The sequence below is a fragment of the Anneissia japonica genome, unplaced genomic scaffold, assembly GCF_011630105.1.
Source record: "Anneissia japonica isolate Jap-2015-1 unplaced genomic scaffold, ASM1163010v1 scaffold1060_len253145_cov167, whole genome shotgun sequence".
Classification (NCBI taxonomy): Eukaryota; Metazoa; Echinodermata; class Crinoidea; order Comatulida; family Comatulidae; genus Anneissia; species Anneissia japonica.
In genome coordinates this window covers 154113-162595 of record NW_022735641.1, presented here as the reverse complement: position 1 = coordinate 162595, position 8483 = coordinate 154113, and the positions used below count along the sequence as shown (strand labels likewise).

Genomic DNA, 8483 nt, shown 5'->3' with positions numbered 1-8483 from the left:
GCCCATGAAAATTTGAATTGTAAAATTGACAAATTTAACTCAACAACGTCTTTTACTATCTTTAGGTAACGTAAAATATTTACTTCGTGTGCACTTATAACCCCCTACAACACAATTTACTGGAATATTGTGTAAAACTCGGGAAACTATGTAATTATACTAACAGCCTAGGGTAGAAGTTCGGGCTTTTCTTCCTCCGCTAGGCCACCATCGCAGTGTTTGTTTTGATTTCGCGCTTGGATGAAGTTTGGCAAAGTCGGTCACCAATGACGTCATTGAGTGATAGATGTGTATAAGAGACAGCACAAGTGTTGGTCATATTCATTTTTTCGTACAAAATCAATTTTATTCGTAATTTATGACCAACACTTATGTTTATAATATACTTATAAATATAAACACGCTGTAGTTTATAAAAATTGTCAGAATAGGTGGCAGAGGCACTTTAAGTATTTCTTTAAATTTTAATTGTTAAATATAATAATATTTAAATATCAGGTTTGAAATTAACAGGGTTTACTTTTCAGTGTATTTTTTACATGATTTTTTATATGCAGTCAATATGGTTACATGTCATAATCGACATATAATTTTTATTTAATGTAACTGGAGCTATTTGGACCTTATATTATGTATTCTTCAACTCCTCATAAATATATAGGGTCGAAATGGTATAAAAACTATATCTACAAGGCTCGGGTAAAATTGCAATTACAGTAATGTATCTAGATTTTCGACAGATAGCAGCTTGAATTTGGAGTGATTTTTGATGCAGTATAGTAGGTAACCAGTTGAAGTATTCATTTATCTACTTTTATTTTATTTGATTTTTTTTTAACATGCTATTTTTGTAAAGTAACATTTATTATTTATTTTTGGTGATTTAAATATTTGTTGTCAGTGCTTTATTTTTGTTTTTACTCTTAAATTTTAAAATTTAATTATTGTATATTATAGTGATTAAATATTTTTATGGAAATTAGGATTAAAATGACTAGGATTAAAATGACTAGGCCTATGTCAAGCTATACGCCTAGGTCGTATTGTAAAAAAATGCAATGCAACTTGTTTTTCTTTTAATTTGACTTTAATTGTTATGATTTAATCTGTGTTATTTTTATTATTATTATTTGTAAATACTGCGTGTGATAGGTAAATTTACACAGTACTGTTTATAAATATTGGACTGAAAAAAAAAATAAACAACTCATAAAGCTGTGTTTTAAACTTTTATTCAGATAATGTTTTTCCCGCCGTGCATGAGAGTTGCAACAAAAAAAAGTCTGTACAGTACTGCGCCCGTAGGGTATATAACAGGATCATCGCATTAGTGTTAATTGTTTTCATCTTTTCATTATAAATAGTTTAAGGCATGTAAAGTTTCGTGCGTAAACATTTTGATAGTGGAAAAGGTTATTAATACTGCATTATTTCACAGATAATGTTTTACTCAACTAATCTGTGCCTCTGAATAAAATATAATTTTAAGACAAAAAAATGATTATATCTTACCTCACAATTTCGTCAAACAAGGATTCTGTTGCATGTCTTGATGATTTTCCTTTTTTCAGTACATTTATTAAATCTTCGGCAGATAGTGTACTGTCCCATTCATCGTTTTTATAGGGCCGCGAAATATCCCTGAGGAAAAAATAATTCAAATTTTCTCAAAAACTTTTGACCAAATATTTGCTAGAGGTCTATTACCGAAAGTGCCTGTTTTTTGCTCCTTAACATGTATGACTACACGGTAGATCTACCTACGTAAATATTGAGGGTGTGGAATAAAATTGATTTGGATGTATGACATGAATAAATCGACTCATTAAAGTACTTACCAAGCAAGTGCTTCAAGTAGGTCGGATTTGTCTCCGCCATGTATGGTTGCTGCAATCTCTTATTTTTTTCCTTTGTTTGGGAATTCGCTGCGAAATTCTGTTTCCGACCTGCATCAATGTTTGTGGCATTGGCTGATTGTTGTCGTGTTGAACGCGTCTAATCATCGAACCTGTTGATATTCTAGCTTTTTTAGCGCGCTCATCCACATCATTGATAACAGCAGCAATTGGTTCGTTTATAAGAGATGCCATGCACCTTTCTCTGACAAATTCCCGCAATGTGTATAATTTCAATATATATTCATCGATGTCGTCATTATAGTCTTCTTTGTCCTGTAGATGCCCACCACTCAAAAGTAAAACTACAAAGTACGATAAACTCAAATGGGTGCGACGTGCTGCTTGGTTTGGTTGTATATTGTGGGCGAACTACCATTCCATTTTCATTTACAAATTTATCAAACCTTGTCCATCCCTTATTCTGTAGTCCGGCATACATGCCCAGAAATTTCATGGAATCAGCTACTATTACGTAATGATGCCCATCTCTTTCAAGTCCAGGTATATCATAAGGCCATCCTAATTGTCTCGTCCCTCGATACATCTTTTCGAGCAATTCACTGATCGTTTTTCATTCTGAAATTATAAAATTGTTGCTCCGAAATATTTTTGCCTTGTCTATCCTGAATGGTTTAATTCAGTTATAACATCATGATACTCCTGATGTAATGTGAACGTCTAAAATGCTACATTATTTTATATCCTCCGCTACACTCCCTGGCAATACTGTGACCAATTAGAAGGATTAGTTAGGTGTTATGTAACCAGGCCAAGATAACTTTCTTGTACACAGTGGCATTGTATTTTGTACAGTATACCGAAACCTATGTGGACATCTTACGCAAATCGGCCCATTCGGTTATTCAAAGAAAAGTAATACAGATGAATTAACTTGTAATGCCGATTATCATTCTGGAAATATGCTCAGCGGTTGTATCAAGAGTGAAGACTGACTTGAGTAAAAACATATTACGATGGTAAAAACAATGGGAATGATGAGTCGGGATTTTAGATTTTCATTTAAAAATATTATATAAGTTTTGTTAGTTGGACTTCATTATATTTCATTCCATTTATTTCGTCTCCAATATGACATAAACAACTCGGTAAAAGTAAAAGCAACACAGACAGGATTCCCAAAAGCGAACTACAGGTACAGTAAATCATGACAAACTATCGAGTGGGTCTCCATACACAGAATAATGACAGAGGAAACATCGAAAAATATGATAAATTTTGTTTATTTCAGCATCTCCCGGAATGATTGGAAATGTATCCAAGGGGGTGCACCCGTAGAACCCGGGTGACCTTTGTATTTTTGGATTTGGTAGTCTCACCTTAGGTCATCTGAAATTTAAAAAGATAGGCCTAATAAATATCGATATGTGCTAAAATTATGATTTATATTGGTTCATATTTATTATCTACAAAATTGAGCCCTGTATTTCGACTAATTTCACATAGATGACGGCTTGACTACCCATCGATTTTGAGTAAGTGCACTTTCTGAGATGGGTTCTCATGATTCTCTTAAGCCCCCTTGTCTATCACTATAACAACTAAGCCCCCTAGGCGCAGAAACTCACAGGAATCTATTTTTTAGCGGAGTTTTTCAAAGTAGCGCATTCTTGTAAATGTGTAGCACAGTCTTACAAATGGGTAGCACGGACTTTCAAATGCATATGCGTAGATCCCGGGGGGTGGGGATATATTCCCCCAATATTTGACATTGGGGGGGGGGGTCCATTGTATCATCCCCCCATATTTCGACTATGTATGGGATAAAATGGAGCTTTACACACTTCCAAAGACTGTCACAGAAATAATTTGCACTGTCTTATGCACTTACAAAGATTAAAATTTGCATAATGTATTAATGTTGATAACAAAATTATTTTATCTGGTACCAATCTAAGCTCTTCCTTCCTTAGATGTTAAATGCGCTTGCAAAGAGAGCCACATTTCACACTGAAGGGTGTGTACGACATCAGTAATGTTATGTAAATTCCAAGAATGTTTAAGGTTATATCGGTTGATGAAGAATTTATTGACTTGTGATTTTTTGCAAATTGCATCAATTTATTTTGCAAAAACAAGTTTTCCAGCTTCAGAGGGGGCACACCCCCTGTCCGCACAAGGGCACACATTAGCGCTAACACCAGGCGTGTAACTGGGATCTTGGGTCCGAGTGGGTATCTATTTTCCCGGTTAGTAATTTACCATACCCACCCCACTCCCCATATAGAAAACAATACGACATAATGAATTATTTTGGGCCCTTTGAGATAACTAGATGAAGGTCACTAATCAAACGCTATGGAATTCTGTTCATGTGCCTAAAGACAAGAGTCGTACATTTTGTTTTGTTTTGATTTATGAATCAATTATAACACAAAATACTGTATTTTAAACTGAAAAAAGGTTCCCATGAGAATATTAACAGGATCGAATGCTGCATACAATGCATATGTTGAACTACATGAATCGGAACCTGAAGATGATGGTCGATACAGACTTAAGTGAAGCAAAGTGAAAGCCTGGAATTCCAGCAACATGGGTTTGTAAAAATTGTTTTGTAATTTGATTTTACACAAGATGATATACGCCAGTATCATAAATACTATGTCTGTATAAATACAATTTGTTTTTTGGAAAGGTCTCAAGGCAATTGGTGAAACACTTTTTCACTTAAAATGAATATTTCAATATTTATTGATTGATCAGTTAATTGTTTTATATGATTATCATAAAATGCCTGAATACGCGCCGGCGTGCTTATGTATTTTTTTAGAGGTTTCAATGTGGCACTTTTTTGAGAGCGCGTTTATTTCTTAAACTGTAGTTTGTTACCATGCGACTTTCAATAATTTGCCTAAAGTTCAATGAAAAAATATATTTCTTCAATGAAATATGCAATTAAATGTTTTGCATCAACCAAGACACGGATATAATAATATTTAATTTATACATCTCGAACGAGAGTGGTGCTTAGCTAAATCACATTTGGTGAGGCGTTTATTTGAAAGTGGCACTTAGCAAAAACAAATCACATTTGGTGAGTAGTATTCTAGCCAATACTACTAAACTTGAACTTTTTGGCTTTGTTTTTGTTTCCTAATTGTCCTTTCTACATTTAATCTAATAGACCTCTAAAGTAAATAATTTTTTATCATTGAAAGATTTGTTGAAGAATTATCAACAAATCAGCATGGATGAGAAAATAACAGTAATCGTGCACAGGCAAAGGTTCCTCAGGCCAATCTTGCATTCGTACAGTGAACCAGGATTTAACTGTCACAAGTCTGTTATTGTCGAGTTTGCGGGAAAGGAGGCCGTAGACATAGGCGGTCCTAAATGGGAAATGTTTAGGTAACTGAACTAATGTTCAAAAAACAAAATTTAAAACAAAATCGGCTTACAGTACAGTACCTACTTAAAATATTAAAATAGTATATTACAAAATAAATAATATAATTTTTAATAACATAGAATGTAAATTATTATGAGTTTGTCATTGAACACAACATTTAAACAGTCTTCAATAATCTAATAGTTTGTATTTGTATACTAAATCAATTTTGTATACCAGGATTAATACAACATCTTCTCAAGATGTGTCGTTCCACCACAAGACGTATCCCTCCTGTAAATTATTCCACACATTATATGTTCTGCTTACAAAAATTCCATACAGTGACTCTAGCAGTATACACCATTTCAAGTTAGCTCCCAAATTTTATTTATTAGCATCATTTTCCTATGCATTCAGTTGAAGTTCATTGAGTACTCTTATGTTTATTATAGTAATTTTTATTTTAATACAAAAAAAGAATTATGTGGAAAACTGTGGCCTGATGAAAAGCATGTGAAAAAGTGCAATTAGAACATGTTATTATTTTTATTTATGTAATGTCATTATAGTTGATTATAACTTGATTTCCACATTCACAGTGTCTGTCATGGTTGAGTATAAGATAAATATTTGATGGATTAATTAAATGCAATTATTGTATGTCTGTTCCTGAGTTGGACCTTAAACTAAGCAAAATTAACAAAATTCAGACAACTCAGGAACAGACACAGAATTGGACGTAAAATATAAGTTTCTTTTTGTACTTAATTTTTGTTTTTTTGAGTCATTTACTTGTTGGCCCTTTTAACACTTCCAAATTGAATTATGTTAGAGTATAAACATTACAAATCCCCAAGCCTTGTATTCATAGTGAGACACTTTAGTAATTTTCTGTATGTTACTTTTAATATGTTCATTTCTATTAATTTTTATTGTTTGGTATCTGTATTGTATTTCCATTCTGCAGAAAATAGAATTTTGTAATTTGTATTTTTTAAAAATCTTTATTTTTATTATGTGGAGTTATGTGCTTCTGACAGTGAAAATGATGTTGGTGATAATGATCTGCAACAAGAGCCTCATCCAGCACATGGTGCTACACCGCATTGAAATGATTGGAAGTGGAAGAAAGTATGTCAAGCCGCAGAATACACCCAAAAAAATATTGCTTTTTCGGGAAATGAACGAATCAAAGCTCGAATGACGAATAAGAATCCAATTGATTATATGATTATAATATGATTAAATTATTTTATTGACAACTTTTTCGAGCTCTTGGTAACGGAAACCAACAGATACGCCCAGCAGTATTACTCAAATAATAAAGAGATGCAGGTGAATTACCGTATGATTGGCAAGATGTGGAAGTCAACGAGTTGAAAAAGTCACCACACTGAAGAGCACTTTGGTGAATCATAAGAAAGAATGTTACCAGCCTAGAAATTAGCCACCCCTACAAAAAAATTGATTCTACCAGAATAGAACCTGTGAAAAGTCACATGACCAGACTTTTGGGTTTGGCCTCGAGTATCATATTCACCACCATTAAAAGAATCTGATACTAAGATGCCGACATCTAATTGAGGTCTGTGTAATTCTTTCACAGTCGTAATATCTCCCTGGAGCACCCGTTAAATCTGGCAATCCTGCCAGGACCTTCAAATATCCGACTTAAAGAGAGATGACCATGGACCTCCTAGTATTGGAGAAAGAAGTTAAAGACAGCTTATACAAGCTGACCTTACCTCAGCTAAAAGAGGTAACTGTGGAAATCAAACAGGAGGATTAGAAACAAACCAATCCGTGCTGTCCTTAAACATATATTGCGTTATTTGGATAGTGAAGAAGTAGAGGCACTGGAAGATGGCGGAAAAGCCATTCTGTTTTTAATAAAAACAAAGCTGGAGGGGTTCAACGCTACTCCATCAAGCTCCAATGGGACAACTCCACCGACGTCATCCCTTGAAGTATTTAAAAGGGAATTTAAAATAAAAGGTCAAATCGGTTTGCCGGGACAGGCTGACAAGCTCTCATATCTAAGCATAATACGACAGATGGAAGACGGCATTTCACAAGGTTATGATAGGGCTGCTATTATCAATGCTGTAACGATGGTAGTTACTAACGGATCGCCTTTAAGGGGATATTTAGAATCCCGTCCTGAGTTGACACTAGCACAATTGAGGAGAGTACTACGATCCCATTTTAAAGAAGGCGATGCCCTTGATTCCTACCAGAAGCTGTCGTCAGCATACCAGAGAACCGGTGAATCGGCACCTGAGTTCGTAGTAAGAGCGATGAATCTTCGGCAAGAAGTTAAATTTTCATCAAACGAAGAGGGTGCACCAATTTCCTATGATGAACACCTACTGCAGAACACTTTTCTACAGATGCTACAGACTGGATTGAGTAGAGCCTTGATAGGTGAGATGCGTGAGTATCTGCAAGACCCAAGTATCTCTGATGAAGAACTGTTAGAAAGGCTGGCTCAAGTTGAGAATTTAGAGAAGCAGAAGACAAAGAGTCAGGTATCAGTAAAGGCAGCATGTGCTACGGCTGATGCTATTTTAGCATTAGTTCCATTCTACCACATACCATTGCCCAATGACCACTAACCACAAGGTTGCCCAATTGGTTTATTACCCTGATGAGGGAGGATGCCTCATCACTACCATATTCATACCACCACAAGTAAATAGCTCATCTCATGTTAAGGGATTAATAGAGGGTGCATTGATACCCCAATCAAGGGTGGCTGGTAAACAGGCAGTTTGTTTGGTAAATCAGGCAGTTTTTCATAAGTTTGTTTCATTACTGCTGCAAATTCCAATGGAGCAAGACAGTAATCACATCTCTGAAGTTTTGTCATTCTGAAAGGGTATGTAGTTTTAAGTTTATATTGTTTAGTTTGATAAGTTCATTATATAAAATATGTTAGTGTTTACCATATATTAGTTTATACTTGGTAATATTTTTAAGAGGTTTAAAGTGAAAGACTTTGCTGACTACTTGGCAAATTTAACAAAACTATTTTTTTGTATACAATGCTGAACTTAAATTAACTGTTTCGCATAAGTTTGTGAATGATTTGTATTTTAATTATCAGATGTTTGACTTTTGAGATGCATGTAAGCCTGGTTCACGTCGAACTTTATCTGGATATACCCGTCTTGAAACATGATACGATAATCCCCTAATTGCGTTCGATGCCAAGTTAGAGCCAGATAAACAGC

At 34.5% G+C, this 8483-nt stretch overlaps 1 long non-coding RNA gene across 1 annotated transcript in view; it reads right to left on the bottom strand.

Moving 5' to 3' along the window:
- LOC117116645 overlaps window positions 1-3230 on the bottom strand; it is a 10181-nt gene extending 6951 nt beyond the window's left edge. The window contains exons 1-2 of the long non-coding RNA XR_004446797.1: window positions 1839-3230; window positions 1513-1641 (exon numbers count right to left, since the gene is read on the bottom strand). This is a non-coding gene — a long non-coding RNA (uncharacterized LOC117116645). The remainder of the gene's footprint in view (window positions 1-1512; window positions 1642-1838) is intronic.
- Between the last annotated feature and the right edge of the window lie 5253 nt (window positions 3231-8483).